Here is a 16,168-nt window from a genome sequence, read left to right as displayed (position 1 = left end):
ACCAACAGTGTTTTAAGGTAAATTTTCTCCACAACTTCTACGGCATTTGTTATTTTTTGATTTTTGGATAATAGGAATTCTAACTGAAGAGAGGTGATACTTCATTGTGGCTTTTGTTTGCAGTTCCTTGAGAGCATCTTCTTGTGAGTGTGTTGGCCATTTGTATTTTATCCTTTGAAAAATGCCTGTTCACATCCTTTGCCCATTTCTTAACTGGATTGTTTGTTTTGTTCTTGTTGACTATCTTGAGCTTCTTATATACTCTGGATATGAATGCTTTATCAGAGGCATAGTTTGCAAGTATATTCTCCTATTCTGTTGATTGCCTCTTTGTTAATTGTTTCCTTGGCTGTGCAGGAGCTGCAATGAAACAAACAAAAAAACCTAAAAAGCTGATTGAAAAATGGAACAAGGACTTGAATAGACATTTGTCTGAAGTGGAAGAAATGGCCAGCAGGTGGAAAAGATGCTCAACCTCTTTAGTCAACAGGGACATGCAAATCAAAACCAGAGTGAGATATCACCTCATACCTGTCAGGATGACTACTACCAGCAAAACAAAAGACAAGTGCTGGAAAGAATGTGGTGAAATTGGAAATATTGTCCACTTTTAGTAGGAATGTAAAATGGTGCAGCCAATATGGAAAACAGTGTGAAGCTTTCTCAAAAAACAGAAAAAAGCAACTGAGAGATTCAGCAATCCTACTACTGGATATTTATCCAAAAGAATGGAAATCAGGATTTTCACAAGATATCTGTACTCCCGTGTTCACTGCAGCACTAGTCACAGTAACCAAGATGTGGAAGCAGCCTAAGTATTCATGGACGGCTCAGTAGATGAATGATTAACGGGAACACATACAGTGGAATGCTGTTCAGCCTTCATGGAGAAGGAAATTCTGAAATATTGGGCAGAATGTTGGGTGACCCTTGAGGACACTGTGGAATGAAATAAGCAACTCACAGAAAGACAAATACTGGGTGATTCCATTAACGTAAGGTTTATATGGTGGTCAGATTCATAGAATCAAAGAGTAGAATAGTGGTTAGCAGCTACTATAGGAAGAGAGAAGAGGAGTTATTTAAGAACAGGCTTAAAAATTCAAGTAAATAAGATGAATATGCTATAAAAGGGAGTAAGATGGATGGAAACAACACAGTTCCACTGAGTCTTGCTCTGGAGGTTCCAACAGCATAGTTAGTTGGAATCTGAAGCACGAAAAAGTGCAAGAGGGCTGGCACTGTGGCGTAGTGGGTTAAAGCCCTGGCCTGAAGCACCAGCATCCCATATGGGTGCCAGTTCTAGTCCCAGGTGCTCCACTTCAGATACAGCTCTCTGCTATGGCCTGGGAAAGCAGTAGAAGATGGACCTGCACCCTTGTGGGAGACCCAGAAGAAGCTCCTGGCTCCTGATCAGTACAGCTCCGGCCGTTGCGGTCATCTGGAGAGTGAACCAGTGGATGGAAGACCTCTCTGTCTCTACCTCTCTCTTTAATTCTGTCTTTCAAATAAATAAAATCTTAGAAAAAGAAAAAATAGAAAAAAAGTGCAAGAGTGCCTCTTCAATGCTTAGGGAAACTTATCTTAAGGGCAGTGACACAGGTCCACAGGACAGCTGAGTCAGCAATTCTTGTGCTCTATCCAGAACACCCAACCTACCCAAAACTATCTTCATGTATGAATCTTGGTTGTAAAGTTAAAAGTTCTTTGCATGTCACTTTTGTGTTCCCATAAGTTTCCTTGGCTCAAAAACAGTAGAATATTCAAATAGCTTCTTAGGGATAAGGTAATACTGCTTAACTCATGCCAGACCTGAATCTCAGTTATAATTCAGAATATACTTCTATCAACCCTGTGAGCTAGGCATTATTATTCCTATTTTATCCAGAGATTCACAGTAATGAACTAAATTATGATCACATAGCCAGTAAATGACAAGGCTGGAATCTAAACCCAAGTAGTTCTGACTAGAAAACTCACGACTCTTTTCTATTTGGTGAAAGCCTCTCTCCTTAGCATCAGTGCACTGTGTTTCGACTAACTTGTCAAGGTAACCATAGGAGCATGTCTACTATTTAATGCCTATGTGTTGGGGGCTTTAGATTTAGTATCATGATTGAAACAATAACCTTACAAGGGATATTTTTCCATAGCCATTTGCTGATGAGGACTATAGTAGCTTCACCTCTTCCAGAATCAGACCCTGAGATGAGGATTTCTTGTGCCAAGTTAATTAAGGAAGCACACAGAAGATGGGAAAGAGAGTGGGGGAAGCAGATAGGAGACAGGAGTAATTCAAGTACACATTGGATTTCTGGAAATGCCCTGCTTCATTAAACCTCATATAACAAGAGACCTCTGCAATGGAAAACGAGACTCTTTTTCACTACTACATTTATCAGTCATCAGCCAGCGGCTGCTTAAATAGATTATGACATACTCACATGGAGGAGTGGTATACATTCATATCCACTAAAAAATGTGCAATTTCTCTTTATATTGGCAGAGATCAATGTCTGAAATGCACTGTTAAAAAAGATGACATTATGCAAGCATACATATTATTTTCCTTTACACAACTGACAATCTACTATATAGATGTTATTGCAGAATATCTTTGAAAAATCGTCCTGAAATGAGAAACAGTTTTTTTTTTTTTTCAATGAAGGAAAGAGTTAATTGATTGCGGGCGTGCATCACCCCTGTCTAACCCCTTTATTTGTTCAGGATTTAATGCACATTGGTGTCATAGAGCATTCTGACCCTGACAGATTAAATCCAAGGGAGAGGTTTTTATTACTCCACATAGAAATCAAAAGTGGGAGGTAAGCCTGTTCCAGGATGGAATGAGTGGAGGCGGGTATTCATGAGTCTCATCACCAGGCTAATCCTTCAGTGTCAGACAATTGCATATCACAGGCGTGGAGTGTTCTTCTGAGTCAGCACTGTCTAAATGAAGGAGTTTGGGTATCTGTTCTCTCTGCATCTGAGTTTCCTTACCACATCCTCAATAACTGCATCAAAGGATTGTTGTGAGTTCAAATGAAACATTCCAGATAAAACACTCAGCAAGTATTAGCTGTCTTCATCCTTATTCTTAGCATTGGAAAACCCACAAACGTCAGGAAATTGCTCTTACTTTAAGAATATCTTGTGGGGCCGACACTGTGGCGCAGCAGGTTAATGCCCCGGCCTGCAGTGCCAGCATCCCATATGGGCGCCAAGCCAAGACCTGGCTGCTCTGCTTCTGATCCAGCTCTCTACTATGGCCTGGGAAAGCAGTAGAAGATGGCCCAAGTCCTTGGGCCCTTGCACCCATGTGGGAGACCCGGAAGAAGCTCCTGGCTCTTGGCTTCGGATCGGCATAGTTCCAGCCTTTGTGGCCAATTGGGGAGTGAACCATTGGATGGAAGACCTCTCTCTCTCTCTCTCTCTCTCTCTCTCTCTCTCACCCCCCACTTTGCCTCTCCTCTCTCTTTGTAACTCTGACTTTCAAATAAATAAATAAATCTTAAAAAAAAGAATACCTTGTGCCTAGTTCAACACGCCAAGAAGCAGATTCCTTCATGAGGGTGGAGTCACCAAAACCCAGTGGTAACAGTGTGTGGATAATAGTAAGCAGGTGTGCTTTGATTGGTAGTGGACACGTAGCTCAGTGGTCTCCACAGTGGTTAAGTCACATGGAAAATAGATTTACAGAAACATTTTTCAAATCATTTTATACTCTCAAAAGCTAAAATTGTGAATAAGTGTATTAAAAAGAGTCAATTTTTCATGAATTAAGCATTTTTAGCAAACAGAATATATACTCCCTCCCAAATCCAAGTTTATAACACAGTAGCCATTGTGCTTTCTGGTATAGTTCTTCAAAATATTTTTTTCACCCAACAATAATTTTTTTTTTTGGCAGGCAGAGTTAGACAGTGAGAGAGAGAGAGATAGACACGGAGAGAAAGGTCTTCCTTCTGTTGGTTCACCCCCCAAATGGCTGCTACGGCTGGCGGCTGCACCGATCTGAAGCCAGGAGCCAGGTGCTTCCTCCTGGTCTCCCACACGGGTGCAGGGCCCAAGCACCTGGGCCATCCTCCACTGCCTTCCCGGGCCACAGCAGAGGGCTGGACTGGAAGAGGAGAAACTGGGACAGAATCCGGCGCCCCAACTGGAGGATTAGCCTAGTGAGCTGCGGCGCTGGCCCATCTAATTTTAACATCTTTGGTTTCTGGAAACAGTGGTTACTATTCAAATGTTCCCTGAATGCTTAGTTTATTCATTTGAATATATTTTTAAATGTTTCTCTATAAAAGAAAAAAAAAAAGCTTTCAAAGCACTGACAGTATAAAACAAACAAATATGAAAATGGAAATGAATGAGTACATTTATGTCAGTAAAATTTATCTGAATATTGGAGTTATTAAAGAATTTAAAAATTATATCTTCTATAAATGTCAAAATAATTCTAGGGGATATTAATAGTATATCAATTTTCATGGTTTTCTGTTAAAGTAGGGAAGATTGGAGCCTTTGAAATTGTCAGTGAAGTTGGTCTATCCTTGTTTCAGAAAACATTATTTATATTTTTTTGTTACCAGCAACTATTATCTTGATGTCATTGTGATGTATTTTTTTTAACTTTTATTTAATGAATATAAATTTCCAAAGTACGATTTATGGATTACAATGGCTTCCCCCACATACCGTCCCTCCCACCCACTACCCTCCCCTTTCCCACTCCCTCTCCCCTTCCATTCACATCAAGATTCATTTTCGATTATCTTAATATACAGAAGATCAGCTTAGTATACATTAAGTAAGGATTTCAACAGTTTGCTCTCACACAGAAACATAAAGTGAAAAATAATAGATGATTTTTTTTAAATGATGATGAAATCAGATCAGACCTATTGTCATGTTTAATCCCAGTGAGAGTCAAGTTGGGAGTTGATAATTTCTTTTTTTTATTTTTTTTTTTTTTTTACAGAGGATCAGTTTAGTATACATTAAGTAAAGATTTCAACAGTTTGCACCCCCATAAAAACACAAAGTGAAATATATTGTTGTTTGAGTACACGTTATAGCATTAAATCTCAATACACAGCACATTAAGGATAGAGATCCTACATGAGGAGTAAGTGCACAGTGACTCCTGTTGTTGACTTTACCCATTGACACTCCTGTCTATGGCATCAGTAGTCTCCCTATGCTCCGGTCATGAGTTTCCAAGGCTATGGAAGCCCTCTGAGTTCTCCGATTCTTATCTTGTTTAGACACGGTCATAGTCAAAGTGGAGGTTCTCTCCTCCCTTCAGAGAAAGGTACCTCCTTCTTTGAAGACCTGTTCTTTCCACTGGGATCTCACTCGCAGAGATCTTTTGCCAGAGTGTCTTGGCTTTCCATGCCTGAAATACTCTCATGGGCTTTTCAGCCAGATCCGAATGCCTTTAGGGCTGATTCTGAGGCCAGAGTGCTATTTAGGACATCTGCCATTCTATGAGTCTGCTGAGTATCTCACTTCCCATGTTGGATCACTCTCCCCTTTATTTATTCCATCGGTTAGTGTTAGCAGGTACTAGACTTGTTTATGTGCTCCCTTTGACTCTTAGTCCTTTCATTATGATCAATTGTGAACTGAAATTGATGACTTGGAATAGTGAGATGGCATTGGTACATGCCACCTTGATGGGATTGAATTGGAATCCCTTGGTATGTTTTTAACTCTACCATTTGGGGCAAGTCAGCTTGAGCATGTCCCAAATTATACATCTCTTCCCTCTCTTATTCCCACTCTTACGTTTAACAGGGATCACATTTCAGTTAATTTTTAACACTTAAGAATAACTGTGTGATAATTACAGAATTAAACCAGTCATATTAAGTAGAACAGACAAAAAAACTACTAAGAGGGATAATGTATTAAGTTGTTCATTAACAGTCAGGGCTATGCTGATCAAGTCACCATTTCCCATAGTGTCCGTTTCACTTCAGGAGGTTTCCTTTTTGGTGTTCAGTCAGTTGTCACCGATCAGGGAGAACATATGGTATTTGTCCCTTTGGGACTGGCTTATTTCACTCAGCATGATGTGTTCCAGATTCCTCCATTTTGTTGCAAATGACTGGATTTCATTGTTTCTTACTGCGGTATAGTATTCTAAAGAGTACATATCCCATAATTTCTTTATCCAGTCTACCGTTGATGGGCATTTAGGTTGGTTCCAGGTCTTAGCTATTGTGAATTGAGCTGCAATAAACATTAGGGTGCAGACCACTTTTTTGTTTGCCAATTTAAATTCCTTTGGGTAAATTCCAAGGAGTGGGATGGCTGGGTCGAATGGTAGGGTTATCTTCAGGTTTCTGAGGAATCTCCAGACTGACTTCCATAGTGGCTTGACCAGTTTGCATTGCCACCAACAGTGGGTTAGTGTCCCTTTTTCCCCACATCCTTGCCAGCATCTGTTGTTGGTAGATTTCTGAATGTGAGCCATTCTAACTGGGGTGAGGTGAAACCTCATTGTGGTTTTGATTTGCATTTCCCTGATTACTAATGACCTTGAACATTTTTTCATGTGCCTGTTGGCCATTTGGATTTCCTCTTTTGAAAAATGTCTATTGAAGTCCTTGGCCCATCTCTTAAGTGGGTTGTTGGTTTTGTTTTTGTGGAGTTTCTTGATCTCTTTGTAGATTACGGTTATTAACCCTTTATCTGTTGCATAGTTTGCAAATATTTTTTCCCATTCTGTCGGTTGTCTCTTCACTCTCCTGACTGTTTCTTTTGCAGTACAGAAACTTCTCAATTTGATGCAATCCCAATAGTTGATTTTGGCTTTGACTGCCTGTGCCTCCCGGGTCTTTTCCAGAAACTCTTTGCCTGTGCCAATATCTTGAAGGGTTTCTCCAATGTTCTCTAGTAATTTGATGGTGTCAGGTCATAGATTTAGGTCTTTAATCCATGTTGAGTGGATTTTTGTGTAAGGCGTAAGGTAGGGGTCTTGCTTCATGCTTCTGCACGTGGAAATCCAGTTTTCCCAGCACCATTTATTGAACAGACTGTCCTTGCTCCAGGAATTGGTTTTAGATGCTTGATCGAATATAAGTTGGCTGTAGATGTTTGGGTTGATTTCTGGTGTTTCAATTCTGTTCCATTGGTCTATCCATCTGTTTCTGTACCAGTACCATGCTGTTTTGATTACAACTGCCCTGTAGTATGTCCTGAAGTCTGGTATTGTGATGCCTCCGGCTTTGTTTTTGTTGTACAAGATTGCTTTAGCTATTCGAGGTCTCTTGTGCCTCCATATAAATTTCAGCACCATTTTTTCCAGATCTGAGAAGAAGGTTTTCGGTATCTTGATTGGTATTGCATTGAATTTATAAATTGCTTTTGGGAGAATGGACATTTTGATGATGTTGATTCTTCCAATCCATGAGCATGGAAGATTTTTCCATTTTTTGGTATCCTCTTCTATTTCTTTCTTTAAGGTTTTGTAATTTTCATCGTAGAGATCTTTAACGTCCTTGGTTAAGTTTATTCCAAGGTATTTGATTGTTTTTGTAGCTATTGTGAATGGGATTGATCTTAGAAGTTCTTCCTCAGCCATGGCATTGTCTGTGTATACAAAGGCTGTTGATTTTTGTGCATTGATTTTATACCCTGGTACTTTGCCAAAATCTTCTATGAGTTCCAATAGTCTCTTAGTAGTCTCTTTGGGCCCCCTAAATAAAGAATCATATCATCTGCAAAGAGGGATAGTTTGAGTTCTTCCTTCCCAATTTGTATCCCTTTAATTTCTTTTTCTTGTCTGATGGTTCTGGCTAGAACCTCCAGAACTATATTGAATAGCAGTGGTGAGAGTGGGCATCCCTGTCTGGTGCCAGATCTCAGTGGAAATGCTTCCAACTTTTCCCCATTCAATAGGATGTTGGCTGTGGGTTTTTCATAGATTGCTTTGATTGTATTGAGGAATGTTCCTTCTATACCCAATTTGCTTAGAGTTTTCATCATGAACGGGTGTTGTATTTTATCAAATGCTTTCTCGGCATCTATTGAGATAATCATATGGTTTTTCTTCTGCAGTCTGTTAATGTGGTGTATCACATTGATTGTCTTGCGCACATTAAACCATCCCTGCATACCAGGGATAAATCCCACTTGGTCTGGGTGGATGATCTTTCTGATGTGTTGTTGCATTTTATTGGCGAGAATTTTATTGAGGATTTTTACATCTATGTTCATCAGGGATATTGGTCTGTAATTCTCTTTCAGTGCTGCATCTTTTTTCGGCTTAGGAATTAAGGTGATGCTGGCTTCATAGAAAGAATTTGGGAGGATTCCCTCTTCTTCAATTGTTCTGAATAGTTTGAGAAGAATTGGAGTTAGTTCTTCTTTAAATGTCTGGTAGAATTCAGCAGTGAATCCATCTGGTCCTGGGCTTTTCTTTGTTGGGAGGGCCTTTCTTACTGTTTCAATTTCTGTCTCAGTTATGGGTCTGTTTAGGTTTTCTATGTCTTCCTGGTTCAATTTAGGTAGGTTGCATGTGTCTAGGAATCTATCCATTTCTGATAGGTTTTCCTGTTTGCTGGCATACAAGTCCTTGTAGTAATTTCTGATGATTCTTTTTATTTCTGTGGTGTCTGTTGTTACGTTTCCTTTTTCATCTTTGATTTTATGGATTTGGGTTTTTTCTTTTTTTAGTTAGTTGGGCCAATGGGGTGTCCATTTTGTTTATTTTTTCAAAAAACCAGCTCTTCACTTGGCTGATTTTTTGTAATTTTTTTTTGGATTCAATCCTGTTGATTTCTTCTCTGATTTCAATTATTTCTCTTCTCCTACTAGATTTGGGTCTGGTTTGCTGTAGGTTTTATAGATCCTTGAGGTGAATTGAAAGCTCATCTATTTGGTGCCTTTCCAATTTCTTGATGTAGACACCTATTGATATAAACTTTCCTCTTAACACTGCTTTTGCTGCGTCCCATAAGTTTTGGTATGTTGTTCTGTTATCCTCATTTACTTCCAGAAAGTTTTTGATTTCTCTTTTGATTTCTTCTATGACCCATTGTTCATTCAGTAGCATGTTGTTCAATCTCCATGTGTTTGCGTATGCTCTAGGGATTCCTGAGTTGCTAATTTCCAACTTCATTCCTTTATGGTCTGAGAAGCTGCATGGTATGATTCTAATTCTTTTGAATTTGCTGAGACTTGCTTTATGGCCTAGTATGTGGTCAATCCTAGAGAAGCTTCCATGTACTGCTGAGAAGAATGTAAAATCTTTAGCTGTAGGATTGAAAGTTCTGTAGATATCTGTTAGATCCATTTGGGCTATAGTGTCATTTAAATCTACTGTATCCTTGTTGATCTTCTGTCCTGTTGATCTGTCTATTTCTGAGAGTGGAGTATTGAAGTCCCCCAGTACTATTGTATTGGGGTCTAAGTCTCCCTTTAAGTCCGTTAACAAATCTTTTAGATAAACTGGTGACCTGTAGTTCGGTGCATATACATTGATAATTGTTATATCTTCCTGTAGAATTGATCCCTTAATCATTATGTAGTGTCCCTCTTTGTCTCTCTTAACAGTTTTTGTGGTAAAGTTTATGTTATCTGAAATTAAGATGGCTATGCCCGCTCTTTTTTCATTTCTGTTGGCATGGTATATCTTTTTCCAGCCTTTCACTTTCAGTCTGTATGGATCTTTGTTGGAAAGATGAGTTTCTTGTAAGCAGCAAATAGATGGGTTTTGTTCCTTAACCCAATCAGCCAATCGGTTTCTTTTAACTGGACAGTTCAGGCCATTAACATTCAATGTGACTAATGATAAGTGGTAACTTTGCCCTGCCATTTGCCAAAGATAAGTTCTAATATATGCTTTGAATTCCCTGTGATCTTCTGCTGTGAGGTTTCCTTCCTTTACCTTCTTTCATATTGATGACCGTGTTTCTGTGTTTCTGTGTGTAACACATCTTTAAGCATCTATTGCAGGGCTGGACGAGTGGCGACAAATTCTTTCAATTTCTGATTGCTATGAAAAGTCTTTATTTCACCTCATTCACAAATAATAGCTTTGCAGGATATAATATTCTGGGCTGGCACTTTTTCTCTCTTAGTACCTGGGCTATATCTCGCCATTCCCTCCTAGCCTGTAGTGTTTCTGATGAGAAGTCAGCTGTGAGTCTTTTTGGAGAGCCTCTGAGAGTAATCTGACGTTTCTCTCTTGCACATTTTAGGATCTTTTCTTTATGTTTCACTGTGGAGAGTTTAATTACAACGTGTCGTGGTGAGGATCTCTTTTGGTCGTGTTTATTAGGGGTTCTGTGGGCTTCCTGTACTAGGATTTCTCTGTCCTTCTCCAAACCTGGGAAATTTTCTGCTAATATCTCACTAAAAAGGCCTTCTGATCCTTTCTCCCTCTCCATGCCTTCAGGAACTCCTAGAACCCGAATGTTGGTTTTTTTAATAGTATCCTGAAGATTCCCGACAATATGTTTTAGATTCCTAATTTCCTCTTCTTTTCTTTGGTCTGACTGTATCCTTTCCTGTTCTCTGTCTTCTAAGTCTGATATTCTCTCTTCTGCTTCACCCATTCTGTTTGTAAGGCTCTCTATTGTGTTTTTCATTTGATCTATTGAATTCTTCACTTCATTATGATTTCTTGTCACTATCCCAGTTTCCTGTTGTACTAGTTGTTTCGTTTCATTTTGATTCCTCCTTAATATTTCATTTTCACGAGAGAGATTTTCTATCTTGTCCATTAAGGATTTCTGTAGTTCAAGAATTTGTTTTTGAGAACTTCTTAATGTTCTTATCAATTTTTTGAGATCTGCTTCTTGCATTTCTTCTAACTCATCATCTTCATAATATTGAATTGGGGTGTCTTTTTCATTTGGGGGCGTCATGGTGACTTCCTTGTTTTTATTACCTTGGTTTTTGCGTTTGTTACTTGGCATATTGGAGATATTTGGTTTCTTCACTGTGGTGCTTTTTCTTGTTATACTCTGACTCTAGATTAAGTGGACTGTCTCTTTTTGATGGAGACTTAGAGGCTTGAGATGGGTGTGGTCTGAGAGCTCTGTTTGGTGTGCCAAAGGTGACACTCCCAGGTTAGGCGTGGTAGATCTCTCTCTCTCTCTTTCTTTCTTTTTTTTGATTCAAAAGGGAAGTAATTCTGCACAGCTGAACAAAGTTGGAGGTAGTTAGCAGGCAAATGATACACCCACAGGAGCCAGAGATCGGAAGCTCTTTCCCAAGGACCACACAGGGAATCTGTTCTGCCTTCAGAATGGGCTCAGATTCTCCTTCAGTCTCCCACTGGGTTGCCAAAGTTATGGAATTGTAGCGTCTCTGGAGAGTACTCACGTGAATTCCGTGAGTTCTCTCCCCCACCATCTCTTTTTTCACAGTCTCAGTTCAGTAGCACCACAAATTTACTAGGTCCTAATCTCCTGTTAATTCGCCCCGCCCAGAGTCAGGTTTTTCTGCAAGGCTCAGGGCCGGTGCAGACCTGAGGTCACTCTGCTTATGACGTATGTCCAAGATGGTGCCTGCTCTTTGTCTTGCTCGCCCTTGAGAGGTGAGCGGACAGAGAGAAACCCGTGTCCGTACCAGTCACCTTTTTTTTTTCTCTCTCTCTCTCTCTTCCAGTTAGCCTGGTGAACTTTTCCCCCCTGGTTCCCTCTAGTCTCCTCTCTCCGCTTGCCTGCCGGTGTCTTGGGCTATTGAGGTTCGGCTCACCTCGCGTTCCAGTGCTGGTGTGTTGAGTCTGCCGCTGGTGTCACGAACTGTGGGCTCCCATGCACTCCACGCAGGTCCACTGTGAATCACGCGTTCCGGAATAGTTTCTTCTGCTGTTTCCTCCCCTACTCTTCCTTGAATCTGCAGTATCTCCACTTTTATTAAACTGTCTCTCCCCAGACTATCAGTGTGCTCCCTTCCTATTCTGCCATCTTGCCCTGAGGTAGGGGTCTTGCTTCATGCTTCTGCATATGGAAATCCAGTTTTCCCAGCACCATTTATTGAATAGACTGTTCTTGCTCCAGGAATTGGTTTTAGATGCTTGATCAAATATAAGTTGGCTGTAGATGTTTGGGTTGATTTCTGGTGTTTCAATTCTGTTCCATTGGTCTATCCATCTGTTTCTGTACCAGTACCATGCTGTTTTGATTACAACTGCCCTGTAGTATGTCCTGAAATCTGGAATTGTGATGTGTCTGGCTTTGTTTTTGTTGTACAAGATTGCTTTGCTATTCGAGGTCTCTTGTGCCTCCATATGAATTTCAGCATCATATTTTCTAGATCTGAGAAGAATGTCTTCAGTATCTTGATTGGTATCACATTGAATCTATAATTGCTTTTGGGAGAATGGACATTTTGATGATATTGATTCTTCCAATCCATGAGCATGGAAGATTTTTCCATTTTTTGGTATCCTCTTCTATTTCTTTCTTTAAGATTTTGTAATTTTCATCGTAGAGATCTTTAACATCCTTGGTTAAATTTATTCCAAGGTATTTGATTGTTTTGTAGCTATTGTGAATGGGATTGATCTTAGCAGTTCTTTCTCAGCCATGGCATTGTCTGTGTATACAAAGGCTGTTGATTTTTGTGCATTCATTTTATACCCTGCCACTTTGCTAAACTCCTCTATGAGTTCTAATAGTCTCTTAGTAGAGTTCTTTGGATCCTCTAAGTAAAGAATCATATCATCTGCAAAGAGGGATAGTTTGACTTCTTCCTTCTCAATTTGTATCCCTTTAATTTCTTTTTCTTGTCTGATGGCTCTGGCTAAAACTTCCAGAACTATGTTAACTAGCAGTGGTGAGAGTGGGCATCCCTGTCTGGTGCCAGATCTCAGTGGAAATGCTTCCAACTTTTCCCCATTCAATAGGATGCTGGCTGTGGGCTTTGCATAAATTGCTTTGATTATATTGAGGAATGTTCCTTCTATACCCAATTTGCTTAGAGTTTTCATCATGAAAGGGTGTTGAATCTTATCGAATGCTTTCTCGGCATCTATTGAGATAATCATATGGTTTTTCTTCTGCAGTCTGTTGATGTGGTGAATCACATTGATTGATTTGCGAATGTTGAACCATCCCTGCATACCAGGGATAAATCCCACTTGGTCTGGGTGCATGATCTTTCTGATGTGTTGTTGTATTCTATTGGCGAGAATTTTATTGAGGATTTTTGCATTTATGTTCATCATGGATATTGGTCTATAATTTTCTTTCAGTGCTGCATCTTTTTTTGGCTTAGGGATTAAGGTGATGCTGGCTTCATAGAAAGAATTTGGGAGGATTCCCTCTTTTTAGATTGTTCTGAATAGTTTGAGAAGAAATGGGATTAGTTCTTCTTTAAATGTCTGGTAGAATTCAGCAGTGAATCCATCTGGTCCTGGGCTTTTCTTTGTTGGGAGGGCCTTTATTACTGTTTCAATTTCTGTCTCAGTTATGGGTCTGTTTAGGTTTTCTATGTCTTCCTGGTTCAATTTAGGTAGATTGCATGTGTCCAGGAATCTATCCATTTCTGATAGATTTTCTTGTTTGCTGGCATACAAGTCCTTGTAGTAATTTCTGATGATTCTTTTTATTTCTGTGGTGTCTGTTGTTACGTTTCCTTTTTCATCTTTGATTTTATGGATTTGGGTCTTTTCTCTTCTTTTTTTAGTTAGTTGGGCCAATGGGGTGTCCATTTTGTTTATTTTTTCAAAAAACCAGCTCTTCACTTGGCTGATTTTTTGTAATTTTTTTTTTGATTCAATCCTGTTAATTTCTTCTCTGATTTTAATTATTTCTCTCCTACTACATTTGGGTCTGGTTTGCTGCAAATTTTCTAGGTCCTTGAGATGCGCTGAAAGCTCATTTATTTGGTGCCTTTCCAATTTCTTGATATAGGCACTTATTGCTATAAACTTTTCTCTTAACACTGCTTTTGCTGTATCCCATAAGTTTTGATATGTTGTGTTGTTATCCTCATTTACTTCCAGAAAGTTTCTGATTTCTCTTTTGATTTCTTGAATGACCCAGTGTTCATTCAGGAGCATGTTGTTCAGTCTCCATGTGTTTGCATACTTTCTGGGGTTTCCTGAGTTGCTAATTTCCAGCTTCATTCTGCTGTGGTCTGAGAAGCTGCATGGTATTATTCTAATTCTTTTAAATTTGCTGAGACTTGCTTTATGTCCTAGTATGTGATCAATCCTAGAGAAGGTTCCATGCGCTGCTGAAAAGAATGTAAAGTCTTTAGATGTAGGATTGAAAGTTCTGTAGATATCTGTTAGATCCATTTGGGCTATAGTGTCGTTTAAATCTACTGTATCCTTGTTGATCTTCTGTCCTGTTGATCTGTCTATTTCTGAGAGTGGAGTATTGAAGTCCCCCAGCACTATTGTATTGGGGTCTGTCTCCCTTTAAGTCCCTTAACATATCTTTTAAATAGACCGGTGCCCTGTAATTAGGTGCATATACATTGATAATAGTTACATCTTCCTGTTGAATTGATCCCTTAATCATTATATAGTGTCCCTCTTTGTCTCTCTTAACAGTTTTTGTATTAAAGTTTATTTTGTCTGATATTAATATGGCTACACCTGCTTTTTTTTGGTTTCTGTTGGCATGGAATATCTTTTTCCAACCTTTCACTTTCAGTCTGCATGCATCTTTGTTAGAGAGATGTGTTTCTTGTAGGCAACAAATAGTTGGGTGTTGTTCCTTAAGCCAGTCAGTCAATCGGTGTCTTTTAACTGGACAGTTCAGGCCATTAACGTTTAATGTGACTTGATACATAGTTACTTTGCCCTGCCATTTTCCGGAGATATTTTCTAGTGTATGCTTTGAGCTTCCCATGCTCTTTTACTGGTAGGTGTTCTTCCTTTACCTTCTTTCATATTGATGGCTTTGTTTCTGTGTTTCTGAGTGTAGCACATCTTTAAGTATCTTTTGCAGGGCCGGACGAGTGGCCACAAAGTCTTTCAATTTCTGTTTGCTATGAAAGGTCTTTATTTCACCTTTATTCACAAATGATAGCTTAGTAGGATATAATATTCTGGGCTGGCAATTTTTCTTAGCACCTGTGCTATGTCTCGCCATTCCCTCCTAGCCTGTAGTGTTTCTGATGAAAAGTCAGCTGTGAGTCTGATTGGAGAGCCTCTGAGAGTAATCTGACGTTTCTCTCTTGCACATTTTAGGATCTTTTCTTTATGTTTCACTGTGGTGAGTTTAATTACAACGTGTTGTGGTGAGGATCTCTTTTGGTTACGTTTACTGGGGGTTCTATGAGCTTCCTGTACTAGGATGTCTCTGTCCTTCTCCAAACCTGGAAAGTTCTCTGCTAGTATCTCACTAAAAAGGCCTTCTAATCCTTTCTCTCTCTCCGTGCCTTCAGGAACTCCTAGAACCCGAATGTTTTTTTTTTTTTTTTTTTTTTTAACAGTATCCTGTAGATTCCCCATAATATTTTTTTAGATTTCTAATTTCCTCTTCTTTTCTTTGGTTTGACTGTATCCTTTCCTGTTCTCTGTCTTCTAAGTCCGATATTCTCTCTTCTGCTTCACCCATTATGTTTTTAAGGCTCTCTAATGTGTTTGTCATTTGATTTATTGAGCTCTTCATTTCATTTTGATTTCTCTTCACTATCACACTTTCCTGTTCTACTAGTTTCTGTGTTTCATTTTGTTTCTTCCTTAAAATTTCATTTTCACGAGATTTTCAATCCTGTCCAAAAGGATTTCTGTAGTTCAAGGATTTGCTTTTGAAAACTTCTAAATGTTCTTATCATAAATTTTTTGAAATCCGTATTTTGCATTTCTTCTATCTCATCATCTTCATAATCTTGGCTTGGGGTGTTTTGTTTATTTGGAGGCATCATAGTGTCATCGTTGATCTTGTTCCCTCGATTTCTGTGTTTATTGCTCGGCATGGTTAATTCTTTTTCCCTCACTGTGAGGTTTTTTTTTTTTTTTTTTTTTTTTTTTTTTTTTTTTTTTTTTTACTATGTCCGTGTTAAGTGGACTGCCTGCTGTTGGAGGAGCCTTGGAGGCTTGAGATGGGTGTGGCCTGAGAGCTCTGCTTGGTTCTTCAGGGTTACACGTGTGCAAAGGTGACACCCTCAGGTTATGCGTGGTAAATCTCTATTTATTTATTCTTTTATTTATTTTATTTTATTTTTTATTCAGGAGGTAAGTAATACTGCA

The sequence above is a fragment of the Oryctolagus cuniculus genome, chromosome 3 (genome assembly GCF_964237555.1).
Source record: "Oryctolagus cuniculus chromosome 3, mOryCun1.1, whole genome shotgun sequence".
Lineage (NCBI taxonomy): Eukaryota > Metazoa > Chordata > Mammalia > Lagomorpha > Leporidae > Oryctolagus > Oryctolagus cuniculus.
This window is presented reverse-complemented; position numbering follows the sequence as displayed.